The sequence below is a fragment of the Petaurus breviceps genome, unplaced genomic scaffold, assembly GCF_028583685.1.
Source record: "Petaurus breviceps papuanus isolate PSGF00001 unplaced genomic scaffold, PetGlider_PUasm1.0 188, whole genome shotgun sequence".
NCBI lineage: Eukaryota > Metazoa > Chordata > Mammalia > Diprotodontia > Petauridae > Petaurus > Petaurus breviceps.
In genome coordinates this window covers 24,111,611-24,129,517 of record NW_027185804.1, presented here as the reverse complement: position 1 = coordinate 24,129,517, position 17,907 = coordinate 24,111,611, and positions in this window count along the sequence as shown.

Here is a 17,907-nt window from a genome sequence, read left to right as displayed (position 1 = left end):
GAGCTCTATCCACTTTTCTACAGGTTGCCTCAGTTGAAACAAGAATTCGTTAAGTGTTGAAACACTCCAGAAAGACAAGAGGCAGTTTTGTGCTAAGTACCTGTGGCAATCCTGACTAAGCCCACAAAGCAACAAGAACTTAGTTCGTAGCTAGTTGGTGCAGAGCACTACTCACTCAGCACTGGGGGGAGGATTCTTGCCCCCCCCCCCATGGAGCTTACAGTCTAGGAGGAAGGATCTGATGAATATAGACGAATATAATGTATATGTCTATAAAATTTCACAAAAATTGCTAAATCAAATTCTTTGGGAGGTCTGAGGATGAAGGCAGGCAATGCCTATGGGCCCCAGTTTCCCAAGGAAGGTAGATGACCAGTTCTAATGCTGACATTCAACAATTCCATGATTTTTCCTCTCTGGGCCTCAGTTTCCTCCTGTATAAAATGAGGAGGCTTTATGTGATGATCTCTTCCATCCCTTCTAACTGGTTCATTTTCTCTCTTTGTTCTTCAGTTTCCTCCTGGACCAGTGACTGGACTCAATGCCTTAGAAAGTCCCTTCCAGCTCCAAATCCTATGTTCCTATAAATAATATGAGATTTAAAAGGGCATTTTTGGAGGAGAAGAGTAGTGCACAGCTGCTTGGAATAGCTCAGAAGGCGCCTCTTTGCCAAAAGAGGCTTAGAGAAAAGATTGGACCCGGACACCATCGGTGGCCTGGAAATGTTAATCATATGGGACTGGAGGTTAGCTCAGAATCGGCCAGACAGCATGGATCAGAACTCAAGGGGGCCAGGTTAGCTGAAACAAGAAGAGAAAAGATAACATAAGCAAAGCCAGAAGAAAGTAGGAGCCCTTTGTGGGGGAGAGATGTAGCTAAGGGAGGAGGGAGAGATCCAGAGGAATGTTCGTTCTTTAGGAAAATAATTACCTGGCTTGGAGACTTCTGAGACAAGCTGCAGGAAGAAATCTGCCCTCTATCAGCCCTCTTCTCTCCTCTCCCCACATCCTTCTTTGAGGAGCCATAACTCAACAGTCTTATTCTGGGCCCAGGATTGCCCTCTCTCACCACATAGGATTCTCCCCAGATGCTTTTCTCTCTTGGGAACTTTTGGGTGAAATATCACAGGTTGAAATGGATTCCTTTCCAATGCCTTAGACCACTCATTCCCATATTGCTTGAGTCGATCCTGATCCAAAGCTACTTTTTGACTAGGAGGGAAGAGAGATTTGGGACGTGGGATCAGGTAATTGCTAGTAACAATAGTGAATGATCCAATATATACATAGCCTTTCAATCATTAATGATCACACACACAGCCCATGATATTGCCAAATATAAGAGCTAAGAGATAAATCACTTCTTTACATGCTGTTGGAGACACTATGATGTAGAATGCGTATGCTGGACAGTGTGAAAGCTTGCAAACCAGGATGACTGGGGGAAATGGGGATACCCTTGACAGAAACAAGGGAAACTTGCAGGAGGAATAAGTTTTGGGGAGAAGATTAACAAGTCAACAAACGTTTACTAAGCACTTACCATGTACCAGGAACTATGCTAAGGGATGTCAATATAAAGAAAGGCAAAAACTGTCCCTGCCCTCAGGCAGCTCACAATTTAATGAGAGGCAACATGAAAACAACTATGTCTAGAGGCAGCTAGGTGATGCTGTGAATGGGGAAGACCTGAGCTCCAGTCCAGGCTCAGACACTTACTAGCTGTGTGACCCTGGGCAAGTCACTTAACCTCTGTTTCCATCAGTTTCCTCATCTGTAAAAGGAGAATAATAACAGTACTTACCTCCCAGGGTTACTGTGAGAACCAAATGACACAGTAATTAAGTGCTGGGCTCAGTTCCTGGCACAGAGGAAGTGCTAAATAAATGTTAGGTTATTTATTATCATTGTTGTTAGAGCCCTTAGCATGGCGCCTAGAACATAGCAGGCACTATATAGATGTTGGCTTTTTATTATAATTATTAATATAGCCTTTAGCATAGAGGTTGGCACATAGTGGTGCTATTTAAATGTTAGTTATAAAGAAGTTGACGATGATGATGGTGGTGTTGGTGATGTTGCATTTTGGACGTACTAAGCTTGAGGTACTGAGACTTGCGACTTGGAACTCTTCCTCATTCATTCCCTAGCTCTGTGACTTTTAGTCATTTAATCTTTCTCGGCCTCAGCTGCTTCACCTGCAAAATCAGCTCAGAGAGTCACTGTGAAGATCCAATGAGATAAGGTACGTTACGTATTCTGACAACTTTAAAGCGCTATATAAATGCTGTCCTCATTACTGTCCATTATAAGGAGATATCCGCCAGAGCGTCAGCTAAGCGCGATGGTGTTGGGTGGGAGACCCAGGCTCATTGTGGAGCTATCTACATGGAGACCGAGGGCATTGATGAGATCCCAAGGAAGAGAGGGTATTGGAAGTAGGGAGAGGGCTGCAGCTCCAGCTTCGGACAACGTTCCTGGATGTCACACTCTCCTCTAAACAAGAAAGCTGGCTTCCAATTCCGACGAATTTATTATCACCGAAGTCCAGGATCAAGGAAAGCTCGGTACAAGGAGAGAGATTTCATCCTGAACAAAACATGGGAAGATCGTTAAGTTCACAATAAAGAAAAGAAAATGAAATGCAAAGTGAGAATGGACAGAGATTGTCTCATTAAAGCAAAACTCAGAAAGTTCTCTCTTAACTCAGAAAGTTCTCTCTTTCATAAAGCCTTCCCTTGTCCCCGTTATCAGTAATGTGCCCCAAGTAGTACTTTGTGTGAGAGGCAAATTTATATAGTGTGTGAAGGAGTGTTGGACTGAAGGGATTTTCTCGGTGGGGGGAGCTCTTAGAAAGGACTTTACTGAGTCAACAAACCTCGGTTAAACACCAGCACTAAGCAACTGGGGCAGATCTTTACTTTCTCTGCTACTTAAAGAATTTCCTTTTTTTAAATTATTTCCTATTTATCGAGTCAATGGTTTGTTTATTCTTATTTATTTGCTTGTGGTCTCCTCAGTAGATTGTAAACTCCTTGAGGGCAGATCTTTTGCCTCTCTTTTTTTGTATCCCCAGGGATTAGTACATTATAGGTGCATAAGAAAAGGTTAGAGCAACTAGGTGGTGCAAGTAAATAGCACACTGTCTGGAGTCAGGAAGACCTGAGTTACAATCCGGCTTCAGACACTTACTAGCTGTGTGATCCTGGGCAAGTCACTTAACCCTGTTTGCCTCAGTTTTCTCATCAGTCAAACAAGCTGGAGAAAGAAATGGCAGGACACTCCAGTATCATTGCCTAGAAAAACCCAAATGGGGTCATGGAGAGTCAAACGCAATTGAAATGAGTTTTTATTCCTAACAAGCTCACACAACAACCATGATTAGTCCATGAAAAGACCTGCCTCTTCAGAAAATCAATGGAACTGTACTCAGTCCCTTCCCCCTCTCTCTGTTGCTTTTCTCCTCTCTACTTTTCAAGCCCTCCTGGTGCAATCGAGGCCCGTGTCACACAACATCAGGCTTCTGTTTTCCAGGCTGGCAGTCCTCATGGTTTGTTTTCAGAAACATCGCACCTGCCAGTTTCACAAGGAGATGATTGGATTTGGTTCCTGGAGGAGGAATTGTCAGTGAATGAGTCCCATTGTGCTCACCTCTGAATACCCCCTTTAGAGAAAGAATTCAACTGTTTTTCACAGAGAATGAAGACATAAACCCAAGGAAAAGAGAGAACAATACAAATCATTCTCATTTCATCTCAAAGTGGGGGTGACCAATGGGATTGAGAAAGGCAAGCCTGGTAGAGCGGCAAGAATGTCAGCAGACCTGGATTCTACTCCTCTAACAATAGTACTACTACTAATGATGGTAATAATTATAGTAACAGCAACAACAACAGCTCTTTAAAGCACTTGACAAATGCTATCTTATTTGCTCTTCACAATAACTCTGTGATGGAGGTAGGATTATTATCCCCACTTTATAAACGAGAGGGGAAACTGAGGCTTGTCCAGGGCTATACAGCTAGGATTTTAAGTTGTATCTTCCTGAATCCAGGCCCAGTACTCTGTCCACTGACCCAGGCATAATAAATGTTTTATGTGTCCTCATTAAATTGTAAGCCCCTTGAGGGCAGGGACTGTTTTTGCCTTTCTTTATACTGAAATCATTTAGCACAGTGTCTGGCACTATTCCCATAGCCCTGCTTCAAGAGTCACACAAAGTGACTGTGTGACCTTGGGTAAGTCACATCTCTGGGATTTGGTTTCCTTATCTGTGAAGTGAATGTAATGCTTATATGACCTAGCATGTCTATCTAGATCTAAAATTCTATCATTTTAAGACCACAACTTCCTTAAAGTACAAGAAGTACTTTGATAACAGTATTTTTTTTTCAGGTCACATTTTCCAAATAGTTGATTGGTCCAAGTGCCAATATATAACATAAAATATACTGTCAGTAAGTCAGTCAACAGGCATTTTAAAAGTGCTCACTGGGGGTGGCTAGGTGGCTCAGTGAATAGAGAGCACCAGCCCAGGAGTCAGGAGGACCTGAGTCCAAATCCAGCCCCAGACACTTAACACACAGAAAAACTAGCCATGTGACCTTGGGCAAGTCACTTAACCCCAATTTCCCTCCCCAAAAAAAGTGCTTACTATGTGCCAGAAAGGCAAAACACACACACACAAAAACCCTGCTGTATGTTCTAAAGGAAGACATGTGTAAATAACATAGAAGGTAGGTACAGAGTGATGGAAGGAAGGCATCAGTAACTGGGAGAGACCAGAGGAGACCCTCTAAAGAATGTGGGTTTTAAACTCAGTCTTGAAGGGTTAAGCCTGAAATGATACAAAATATTAAAAATCAAAGTATATAAAGAAAGTATTTATAGATAAATAAAATATATCTCCAGTCCCCAGCACAGTGTTCATAGTAGGTGTTTAATAAATGCTTCTCAGCTTGACTTAGAAAACACTATAAGATCATAATAGATTCAGTATGGAAAGGGATTCCAGAGGCCATCGAGTTGAACCCTTTCATTTTACAGCTGAGGAAAGTAAGGCCTGGAAAATTGCTATGGATGAACAATTTATCTTCCAATTGTTAGTCTGGCTGCTGAGCCTCTCCAAACTTAACTGGGCTGGTCCTTGGACAGCTGACATCATATCATAAATGAGGAATTCAGAGAAACTTAGGAAGATCTGTTTGAACTGAGGCAGAAAGAAATAGGCAGGATTTAAAGAATCATACACCAAAAAATAATCCACTATTAATATAAAGGAAAAGAACACTTAAAGACATCACAATTCAGAATTATGTAATGCCCAGTCTTGACCCTAAACCACTGATGTCGAGAACACTTTCCTTTTCTCCTTAAAAGATGCTGGAGTTGGAAATTGGAGCACACACTGGCTGCCTTTGTGTGAATTGACTTACTTCACACATATTGACTCTGTCTCTCCATTTACAGTTTCCTCTGAGGTTTACTGCCTCGCCAGTGATAGATCTGAAAGAAGTTGAAAGACAGATCTCTCTACCAAGGGGCACAACCAATGGAGCTCCCAGGAGTAGGAACTCTGACTGGTTCCCTGGTACAAGTTCCTTCACATCTCACTGACTTTGGGGAAGTCTTGAAAAAATGGCTTCTCAGTTATTTCCAAACCAGCTTCCTGCGCTTTGGCCCTTCTCATCTCCCTCCCACTGGAACTAAGCCTCATTCTGGGAACCCTGAGTTCTGATGGGTGAACTTTTGCCTTATCCATCATCCAGCTCCATTTTGGGGCTGTCTTCCCCCCATTAGAATTGTTCAATGATTTTTATTGTGGGCAGAGGCTTTCTTGCTGGACTGTTCTTGTATTCTCAGTGCTTAGTTCAATTCCTAGAATATAGTAAGGACTTAATAAATGTTTTCATTCATTCACATAAACTTTCTCATTTATTCATCTATTTATTTATTCATTTATTTATTTATTTACTTATTCACTTATTTGTTTATTTATATTAATTTGTTTGTTTCCTTTTAGTTTACAGGATTCAATTCCACAATTCCTTGAGTTTTACATTTTGTCCCCCTCCCTCCCCCCTCCCCCCATGGGCGGCATATAGTCAAGTATAAGATCTATAAATACTTTCACATTATACATTAGTCAGGTTATAAGGATGGATTGTACCAGCTGGAATGAAAAATGGTAAAGAGGACATAAAACCAAATAAGAAAAGGAAAAAGATCAGGTATTTTGCTTCCACCTGTATATAAACTTAGTTCTTTCTAGTTCTTTCTCTGGATGCACATATTTCTCTCCATCATGAGTCTTTTGGGATTGACTTATATCACTGCATTGCTGAGAAGAGTCCAGTCTATCAAAGTTGGTCATCACACATACGTTGTGTCTGTAATCATTCACATAAGCTTTCAATGGTAGGTCCCAAGATAGAACATTCTCATATTTCCGTCTTTTCCCTCCTAGAGCCTACTTGTCCAAGCAGCTAGTCATTGCCATGATAGTATAAGAGTCTAACAGTGGTACTCTTGGACTACAATGAGAGAAAAGGGAACAAGCATTTATCAATGCCTATTGTGTGCACTACTAAGCATTTTAACAGACATTATCTCATTTGATCCTAACAACAGTCCTGGGAGGTAGTGGAGAGATATCACGTCTAGAATCTCTCCTTTTTGTTTTTTTTGGTATATACTTGAAAATTGTGGACTTTGAGATTCTGTCAGATATTGATCGGTTTAAGTGACTTGTCCAGAGTCTACAACTAGAATACACCAGAGGTTGTATTTGAATTCACATCTTCTTGACTTTGTCACTAGTTCTTTAGCCCCTACACCATGCTGCCCCTCCAAAACCTTGAAGACTACAATCCTACTGCCCTCTGCTTTGCATGGATAATGCTTGAGGTACAGTGATCTGAGCATATTTTAATAAGAACATGGATAAACAGAGAATGCCCAAAACATGATGAGGGTGATGAAGGGATTGGAGACCATGCCCTATAAGCAACAATTGGAAGAACTGAAAATATTTGTCCTACAAAAGAAGTAAGTTATATATTATGGCCACTCTCAAAAATAATTTAATTTGAGATTAATTAATGCTGAGGATGCCCAATTTTTTAAAACTAGATGTCATTTCACTGATGAAGGAAACAATTAATGAGAAAACTTCTACCAATATAGTTCCGTACTTAGAACATGATTTATAGTCTGACAATTGCCTGGATGAATGAGAAGCTAAATGACTATGACTAGCCCAGGGTCACCCAGCCAGTATGTATCAGAAGTGGGACTTGAACTCAAGTCTTCCTGCATCCACAGGCAGCTTTCTATCCACTATTCCAGGTTGCCTCCACCTTGTACCAAGTAGGAATTTTATATATATATATTTGGTTGTTGGATAGAATCAAACTGAATTATATTGAGTGCCCCTGTCCTGACTCACTCCCTTAATAGCTTGGAAGTAGCTGTCATGGCTGGGAATGCCCAATTGCCACTGGGAGATTTGGGCAATCCCTCTTTAATAATCTTTTCATTGTATATTTGTAAGCAATCCAACAGGTCATCAGAAAACCTCCCTTGGTCCCAAGGAACAGACTTGTTCCAGCTCTTCTTTCCCTAGGAAATGCCTTCTGGGCTAGTCAGATATAAAGGAAGCACTACTCACATTGTACTTGGCTTTTCTTAACTCCCCTCTCCCCCAATGGGGTTGGGTCCAAAGGTGAAAACTGGTATTTGAGGAAATGTATTTCTCCAGCAAGTTTCAAAGTTGGTGTCCCATTTTCATAGTGAGAGAAAGAAGGGGAACTTAGAGAAATGTCTGCCATTTCACCTTGTTCCTAGGAAACATCAGAAAGTGAGCAGAGATCAACTTTGGTATATGGTGGTCTCCCCTTTCTTCAGCCTTTGCCCACCCTCAGAATTCCTTACCACAGTACCCAGTGATCTCCTACCATTGACATTCCTCAAACACTCTCCTGCTCAAAAGTTTTCAGTGGCTATCCTACCCCTATTAACTTTAGGATACAATCCCTAATTTCCACAACAGTATGGTGCCCACCTGCCCTTCTAGACAGTTCTTGGTGATACACTCTTTGTTTTTTGTTCTTTTGTGGGGCAATTGGGGTTAAGTGACTTGCCCAGGGTCACACAGCTAGTAAGTAACTCAGGCCAGATTTGAACTCAGGTCTTCCTGACTCTGGGGCCAGTGTTCTATCTACTGCACCACCTAGCTGCCCCCATACACTCTTTGTTCCCATCAAACTAATCACCAGCTGTTTCCCATAGACAACATTCCCTCTCCCACCTGTGGGTCACTTCATCCTTGACCTCTTCTGCCTGGAATAAAACCAATAACTAATATTTTGTATCATCTTTGAAGCCTAGGAAATGGCAGACCACTCCAGCATCTTTGCCAACCACAAAAGCAAAAGCTAATCCTCCCAACCCTTTGGGACAGGCGATTTTATTCTCATTTTACATTTGTGGAAACTGAGTCTCAGCAAGATTAAGGATTGTTCCAAGTTACAGCTAGTAACTGTAGGCAGCATTCAAACACAGAACTTCCTGACTCCAGTCTTTCCTTCCTTATGTTATGCTGGCTTGCTTTTCCAAATCCACTTCATAGGCTCCCTATCTTTCTCTCAAAGCATAGCTCAGCTGCCTCTTCCTCCATAAAGCCTTTCCTGATTGTTCTCAGATACTGTTTTCTACCTCTTGAAATATATCTACTTAAATGTACCCATGTTGTGTCTGTCTCCATGTTAGCAGCTAGGTGTAGTGGAGCGAGATACAGAAGGATCTGGGTCCAAATCCCAACTCAGACACTTACTGTCAAACCCTGAGCAAGTCACTTAACCTGTTTGCCTCAGTTTCCTCAACTGTAAAATGGAAATAATAATAACCTGGCATGGATATTGTAAGGACCAAATGAGATGATAACGTAAAAAGTGTTCAATACAGTAGTTGCCATATAAATGCTTCTTCCCTTCATCTTCCCTTTCTCTTTCCCTCCAGAAGGCTTCAAGTTCCTAGGAAATGGAACACCACTTCAGTGTCCTTGCCAAGAAATGGCATCATGGAGAGTCATAGGCAACTGAACAACAATGGCAAATACAATAATATAATATTCCTTTTCTATGCCTTTCCCCCCCATCTATAGCACCCTTTCCCTACCATCCTCAAGCACATAGAGGCTTTCTATTCTCCCCTCTGCCCTACTCCTATCAAAACTCCTGCTGTCTGAAAATATAAGGGTGTTTACATGTTGCAGCCTCATGGCATTGTCCCATTAAAGGAATTATGATCATGGTGGGAAGGGGGGGCAGGATCTGAGAATAGAATTAGAGGGACCCTTGCAGCCAGTCTAAAGTCACCACTCAGGTCAACTCTTATGCCCACTCATTAGGACTGTGGGGCTAGCTAAATCAATCCAGACAAGCCATGGAGGTTAGAAGGCAGTCTTGGAAGGTGCCCTCTCCTCTGGGTCCTGAATACCGAACACTGTATGGGAGCCAGCCCAGTGGGACAAAGAGAGTTAAATCCTGGGTCTCAATCCTGTTAAGAAAATGTGCAATTTACCACCTAATCCTTCTGGTTTCTTTACTTCCCAGCCAAGCAAGCATTGTCTGAGGCCACACACTTCACCACTAAGCTCTCTTCGAAGCCCATCTGTTTGAGAACCAGCCGAAACAAGAGGATTATTTTCACTGTCAGCATTCCATTGAAGGCTACCGAAGAACAGTTGATGTGTCTGACTATGAGTTGGAAAGCTTGTAAGGTAAATGCTAGTTTTAAAAAAAATAAACATAGAACATTAGTACAGTAAGAATGCTTTCCTTCAAATTTCAGATCAAATAACATCTTCTGCACAAGGTCTTTTTCTGAACCTCTTAGCTAGTAGTGCCCTGTCCTCTCCCTGAAGGTTTTTTCACCCTATCTACTTTGGGTGGATTTTATAAAAACCTGTAACTATACGTGTTATCTCCTCTCTTCGGATGTGAACTCAAGGCAAAGACTGTGTCACTTGGTACCTGGCTCATTTTAAGTTCTTAATTACTGCTGATTGATTGATTGCCAAATCCTGTCGAAGTGGTACACTGTTCATCATTGGTACGAAAACTTAAAAAAAAAATGGATCTATTGATCGGTAGATGGATGGATATATAGAAGAAAAATAAAGTAAGTTAAAGCAAATATAATCTGCTTCGTAACACCAAAAATATTAAAGTTGTAGTTAAGGCTAGAATTTAAAGATTTTTTTCCAAATTGATACCATGGTCATTAACCCCAATTCTGACTTCCCTTCTCACTTGGATCACATTATAATCCAGAGTCCATTCATGATTGTGGGATGAACAAGATGTTTCTAGTCTAAAAAAAAAGGTGTGTTTTTAGTGAATTGTGAACTTTGTTTTCATCCCCTGGAGGTCTTGTGGCAGAGGCCTCTATGACTGTTTATTGGTGTGTTGTAGAGAGAGTACTTGTTGATGTGAAGGTTGGAATGGGTGGCCACTGAGGGCCCTTCTATCTGCTGTTCTGTGATTCTGAACCAATGAAGGAGGAGAGAGCAGAGTGGAAGGTGATGCCCCAAAGCCTGGATTAAAGATTGGCCCATCGGTTGATCCAGCTGTGAAGCAACACCCCAGTTTCCAAGAAAGCCATCCACCTCTTTCTCAGAGGGTAGACTACCAGGAAGGAAGGATTCTGCTCCAGAAGTTTTGATCTCTGCAGATGTGGCCCAGGTCCCAAGTCTGAGTGAACACACTGTCACCTTCCTGAGTTAGTTCAGTGACCAAAATGGATCGCCATGGACAGCATTGCTCCCTAGCAGAAACCAAGTCCAAGGGTGACCTCTTGGTGACTTGGAAAGGCCCCCTAGTCCAGGGGTGTTTGTGTTCATGCCAAGAAACTGAGAGGCCAAAAGTGGGTGTGCCCAGGTGCGCCAAATAGAAGAGGTAACTTTTCTGCCCCTTTGAATTAGGGGGAATTACACAAGAGATGAGTATACAGCTCTCCAGAGCCTCAGCTTTCACTGGATCCTTTAATCGCTCCCAGTTGGCACTCAGTCTCGACTCATTTGTTCATGCTTACTCTAGAGTTTCTCACATGACAGCCATCCTGACCTCCCGGGGTAAGCCCAAAGCTGAGTAAATGATGGTTTGTCTGGGAGCGCAGGGTTTACTTACCCCTCTGCAGGCCTCCCAAACCTTCCCACAGCCCCAGATGCTTCAGTCTCACACCGAGAAACCAGGGTTGGGCCAGTCCAACTCAGAAAGGGGATTTGGGGTTCATGAGTTGGGGAATCTCAAGGGAGGAAAGGTTGAGGTATGTGGGAGCTGGGGAGGGAAGGGAGCAGCAGTCCTTGGCCATTATGAACCCTGGTTCAGTCCCATGAACTCAGGGTAGACTCATTAAATCTTAATTGATGGTTAAGTGTCCTCAAGAGTATCCTTTATCACAGCATCATAGACAGAGCTGGAAGGCACCTTAGGGGTCATTTAGTCTAACTCCTTACTCTACAGAACAGGAAACTGAGGCCCAGAGAGGTCCAGTGACCTGTCCAGAGACACACAGGTAGATTAGTGTCAGGGGCAGAATCTGAACCCAGTTCCTTTGAGTTTATCCTGTAGGGGAAAAGGATTTGTAATACCTGGATGCCTCAAGAGAACTGTGAACTCACTGATTCATGCATCCTCTCCTGTGAGGCTGATCACAAAACATCTGTGACTTCTTATCCTGTATTAGTCTTTTCCAAGTCCTACCAAAAGTCCTCTACGGGAGGCCCACCCTTTATGCCAGGGTCCCTTCCTTTCTCTCTCTCACTTTTGCTACTTGATCAGCCCACTTTCCTTTCTAGATCTGTGAGATACCTTAATTTGTGTAGCACAATATGCTTTTTATGCAGCTAGGTAGCATCACAGTGTGCAGAGTACCAGGCCTGGGGCCAAGAAGATTCATATTCCTAAGTTCAAATCTGACCTCAAATACCTATTAGCTGTGTGACCCTGGGCAAGTCACTTAATCCTCTTTACCTCAGTTTCCTCATCTATAAAATGAGCTGGAGAAGGAAATGGTAAAACCCTCCAGTGTCGTTGCCAGAAAAACCCCAAATGGGGTCACAAAGTCTTAAAATAAAATAATCCTTGCCCTCCAGCTGTATATTTGTATATTGAAATCTGTATCTATCTAGTGATGTATTTTTTTTTTTAACAATTCTAGGATCACAACTCAAGAACTGTAAGGGAGTTTTGAATCTACCTAGTCCAACTTCTCCTATTTTACAGATGAAGAGATTGAGGGTAAAGAAGATTAAGGGACTTGTCCAAGGTCACACAAATCAGCAAAGTCAAAGGTAAGATTCAAAGATTCCAGCACAATTCATTGAACCACCTGGCCTTGACTCCTCAAAATACAGAAAATTAACCCTTGGCTGCCAAAAGGAGGAAGTGTTGTGTAATGGAAGGGGAATCCTGGCTCTGCCTTTTTCTTAAGGTGGAGTCAAGGTGTATTATCCTGGATCCTCCCTATGTCTCACTTCCCATATCCAAGTTGTTGTCAAGGCCTGTCCAATTTCGCCTTTGTGACATATCTTGAATATGTTCCCTTCTCTCTTTTGACATGGCCACCACCCTGGTCCAGTCCCTTATCACCTCACACATGGGCTACTGCAATAGCCGCTATGGCGGGGCGGTGGGGGGGGGGACAGGGCATCTTCCTGCCTCAAGTCTCTCCCCACTCTCATCCTCTATTCAGCAGCCAGAGTGAATCTGCTAAAGCCCAGATCCCACCATATCACTGCCCTTTACTTAATAAACTCCAGTGGCTTCCCATCACCTCCAGGATCAAATACAAAACCCTGTGTTTGGCATTCAAAGCCCTTCATAACCTGGGCCCTCTCCCACTTCCCAGTCTCCTTACACCAAACTCCCTACAATGAACTCTTCACTCCAGTGACATTGGCCCCTTGGCTGTTCCACAAATTTGGGATTTTGTTGTTGAGTCATTTCCAGTTGTGTCTGACTCTTTGTGACCCCGTTTGGAGTTTTCTTGGCAGAGATACTGCAGTGGTTTGCCATTTCCTTCTCCAGCTCATTTTACAGATGAGGAAACTGAGGCAAAGGGGATTAAGTGACTTGCCCAGGGTCACACAGCTAGTAAGTGTCTGAGGCTGGATTTGAACTCATGAAGATGAGTCTTCCTAACTCCAGGTCCAGTTCTCTGTGCACTATGGTGCCACTTAGCCTCCCCTATGAATATGACATTCTATCTCTCAGTTCAGGCATTTTCTTTGGCTGTTTTCCCCTCTTCCTGCCATTCTCCCCCAACTTGAAATGCTCTCCCTCCTTCTCTCCAACTAATGACCTCTCTGGCTTCCTTAAAGTCCCAACTAAAGTCCCACTTTCTCCAGGAAGCTTTCCCCAACTCCTCTGAATTTTAGTGCCTTCCCTCTGTTAATTATTTCCCAATTATCCTGTCTGTAGCTTGCTTAATATATGTTTTTTTTTATACATTGTCTCCCCCATTAGATTATAAGCTCCTTGAGGGCAGGAACCGTCTTTCACCTCTTTTTAATATCCCCAATATTTCTCACAGTGCCTGGCACATATAATATGTGCTTAACAAAGATTGATTGATTGATTGATTGATTCTGAATTTATCAGGTCATATATGAGACATTTTATCAAAAGTGAGTGCTAGAGATTAAAGCTGAAAATAAAGCAGTACAGTCTTTGCCCCCAAATTGAGCTTACATTCTATTGGGTCAAAACCAACATGTAGACAAGAGAGTGATGGGGACAAAGGAAGGATGTGAAAAATGTTCTGTTGAAGGGCATTAGGAGGGACTTCTTAGAGGAGGGACACCTGAACTGAGACCCCTCATCCCCACCTCCAGTAAACCAAGCTCCTTCAGAACAGGTACAATGTCAGGTTCAATCTTTGTGTATCCAGAACCTGGCACACATTTGATTAATGAATGAATGAACCAATTGTTTGACTGAATTGGCCAAATAGATTGGTCAATTCAGTCAAAAACATTTAGATAGGTAAGCATAGGCTTAGCCCAAATGGAATGCATTGCCCAAAAGCCCTCACTGGCTCTCTCTAGGGCTTATAGCCCATCAGGAGCTGTTCCACTGATACACATGTAGGTACTAATGGTCCTAAGAAAAGTACCAGTTCTTACTTTGATACATTTTAAAAACACACACATATTAAAGGAGAGGCAGTCTAGTACAGTTGTTTGTAAACATTTTGGTCTCAGGACACCTTTAAAATTTAAAAACACTTAAAATTTCCCATAGGTAAACAGGCAGAGAAACCTGGAAAGACTTATATGAATTGATGTTGAATGAGGGAAGCAGAATCAGGAGGACATTGTACACGGTCACAACCACAGTGTTCGAGGACTGATTTTGATAGACTTAGCCCTTCTCAGAAATTCAAGGACCTAAAACAATTCCAAAGAACACATGATAGAAAATGCTAGTCACATCCAGAGAAAGGACTGTGGAGTCAGAATGCAGAACAAAGCAGACTATTTTCTTTTTTATTTTGTTTTGTTTTCTTTCTCATGGTCTCGCCCATTTGTTATAATTCTCTGTAACATGACTATTGCGAAAATGTGTTTAATAGAAACATATGTGTAGAACCCATGTCAGATAGCATGCTATCTTGGGAAGGGAGGGGGAAAGGAAGGGGAGAAAATTTTAAACTTATGGAAGTGATTGTTGAAAACTAAAAATAAATAACTTTTTTTTTGTAAGCAATCTTGGTTAAGTAACTTGCTCAAGTTTACACAGCCAGTTATTTCTGGGTGTGGTGCTAAATTAAAAATAAATAATTAAAAAAAAATTAAAAAGTAAAAAAAAATTGCCATAATGGAGGAATCCCACAGACCCGAGTTTTTGGTTTTCGGTGGGGTATATCTATCAATATTTACTGTTAGAAATTAAAATATCTTAATATTATTTTAAAAATATTTTTGATTTCTCAGACCCTGTGAAAGAGTCTTAGGGCCTCTTAGAGTTTCCAAATCCTTTGAGAACCTCTAGAACTTGGAATCTGAAAACCTGGATTCAAATGCACATCACCTTAGCCATTGGAGCTATGTTTCTTCCTTTTTAAAAATGAAAGGTTTGGATGGGATGGTCTCTAAGGTTCCGCTAAGTCTATAGAATTTGGTCCAATATTAAGCGCTAGGATCGGCACTGAAGATAGGAAGACAAACCTGTTTTTTTTTTTTGGGGGGGGGGGGTGGCGGGTAGGGTCGTTTCTTTGTCCCTACCCTCGAGGGGTTTGTATTCTATCATAAGTAGTAAGAGCTCGCAGTTGTTTGGTGATTTACCGATCTCTTTATCTCACTGAATCTTCACAATAATCCCAAGATGTCAGACAGGGAAAATATTATTTCCAATTTATAAAAAGAGAAACTGAAAGGGGTTGTGACTATTGTCACTCAGTCACCAAGTGGCAGAGACGGGGTTTGAACCAAAGTAGTCCGCTTCCACTAGGAAATGTTTTTCTCCCAATGAGCATTAGCAGACAGGCCCATAGATGACCTTTAGCTCTGTCTGTACATGTCACATACATTGTGATTTTAAAATGTGTTCCCTATCTGCATTGTGGGGTCTGGAGACCATCAACTTCCCAGGATCCCTCTGGCTGAGGACCACAGCCAAGTGACTGCTTAGTCTGACAGACTGAGGGCTGCTGGGGATTAAGACGCAAAGGAACTGTCAGGCAAGGCTCCCTCACACCTTGTATGAAACAGGACCCCTCTTCAAAGCCTGCCTCAAAACAACCTGTAGCTTTCCTGACTTGTGTATTGGCAAAGGTAGGACACACCTGAATTCAGCTTGGGTTGGTGAAATTCTTTGCAAGATTAGCCTTGTTCCCTCCAGAAAGGGCTGGGCAGAGGGGACCCACACAAAAGCTCAATAAGGTGTTGGCAGGAGCCACAGGGAAGGAAGGCACAGTATCCAGGAAGGGGAGAGTCCCATTGCTCTCTGCTCTGGACAGACCCCTGCTAGATTACACCACTCAGTGCTGCATGTCCCTTCTTAGGAAAGACGGAAACCAGCTAAATGTCTCCAGAAGAGAAGAGCTGGTGGGAGGACTGGGGACTGGGGACCATGCTATCCATGAAATAGGTGAATTAAACATTCATGGGACCGTGGGGCTCCCATAGGGTAGCTGTCTACTTCTCCCCTCAAGGTTCACTTCTTGGAGGTCCTGAGGGGCTAGGATTGTTATATAGTACCCTAACTCATACATACACACTGATGTATTTTGCCCATTGACTGTCAACTGATGCCAACTGACCAGCCACACTTAATTATCTTTAAGGAATAGGTATATATTAAGGTATATTAAGAACAGTGGGTACAAGCATCCTCTCCTTCCAAACAAGGGGCACACTCTCCAACAAGTACACAGAGGGGCACAAAATACTGCTGCCAGAAATCTTTTTCTCCCTTTCATGGGCCTTCAGAAAGTTCCTCTTCCATATGGTATAGTTTTCCTGCTGGGCTTCTTAGAGAGTCATGAAGCTGCTTTTCCTCAGGGTTTCTCAGTTGAGATCAGATCCTGACTGAATCCCTGGGAAAGTTGCTAAGGATGCTCATGGCAAGACCAAATTCTTCTGGACCTTTGAAGTTCACAAAGTCATCGCCTGGTCAAGTGGAGAGGAGAGGAAGAGGAGACAGAAGCTTTTCTCTGAGGGAATCCACAAGCCATTCTTTCTTAGGGGCTTAATTTGGAGCTGTTAATTTGAAACTGTTCATTTCTCTGGGCTGTCAGACATTCAAATACCCAATTTGAATTTGAATGCCCAATTTTGTTCAAAAGCTGAAACAGCTTTTGTTTTTATATAGAGTGTGACTGAGTGCCCCTCGATTAGGTTTGCTCCAAATTAAACTAAATGCCTTTGATTGATTCTGATAGAGATGCCTCTGCCTTGTTCACACCTAGTTCATACCTCTGACAGATTGATTCCAAGTGACATCTCCCCTTCCCTCCCCCTCTCTCTTGTATAAAAATACAGGATATAATTATACATTGGTCAGATTGGAGAAACTTAAGATCAAAGACTGATATAAAAAAATTTGTTGTTCATCAAAAACAGAACAAGCTCAATAAAATAACTACTTTCCATCAGGAAGTTCATTTTAACAATTCCTACCAGTCAGCCAAGCACATCAGGCAGGCAGAGAATACAAATGGGTTTCCTAATGATGGTTGAGTTTAGAAGGGGAAAAAACAGGTACAGAAGAGGGAGAAGAAACACACAGAGAGAATACTGGGGATAGGCACAGAGACTGCAGCTTGCAAGGAAAACACCTACAAGGAAAAAGTACAGAACAATTCAGATCCCTGGGACCTGATGGTGCTCTTGGTTAGACGCCTCCTAGCCTTCAGAAAAAGTGAGGAAACTCTGGTCAAAGAGGAGAGTACAAAGGTCTTCTGAGTCAGAGATCCAAAAAGTGTTGATCAATGGCAACTGGGAGAGAGATCTCAAGTGGAATGCCCCAGAGATGGGTCCTTGCTCCTATTCTGATCATTTTTCAAAAATAGTCATATTTTATAGTAAGTGTCAGAAAACCAACTGCATAAATTCATAGAGGATACAAGATTAAGGAAGTCCACAAGGGAGACTCAAGGAATATAATGAGCTATAAACTCAAAATGAGTTGGAGTCATTGAACTTGAAGTCAAAGGGACCTGAGTTCAAATCCTGACTCTTTCACCTACTACCCAAGTAGGTGAGTCATTTAATTCCTTTAGATCTCAGTTTCTTCATCTGTGGAAGGAAAAGGTTGAACTAGATGACCTCTGAGGTGTGTTCCTTCCAGGTCTAGAATCATAATACTAACGTAGGAATAGATAGATAGGTAGATAAATGAAA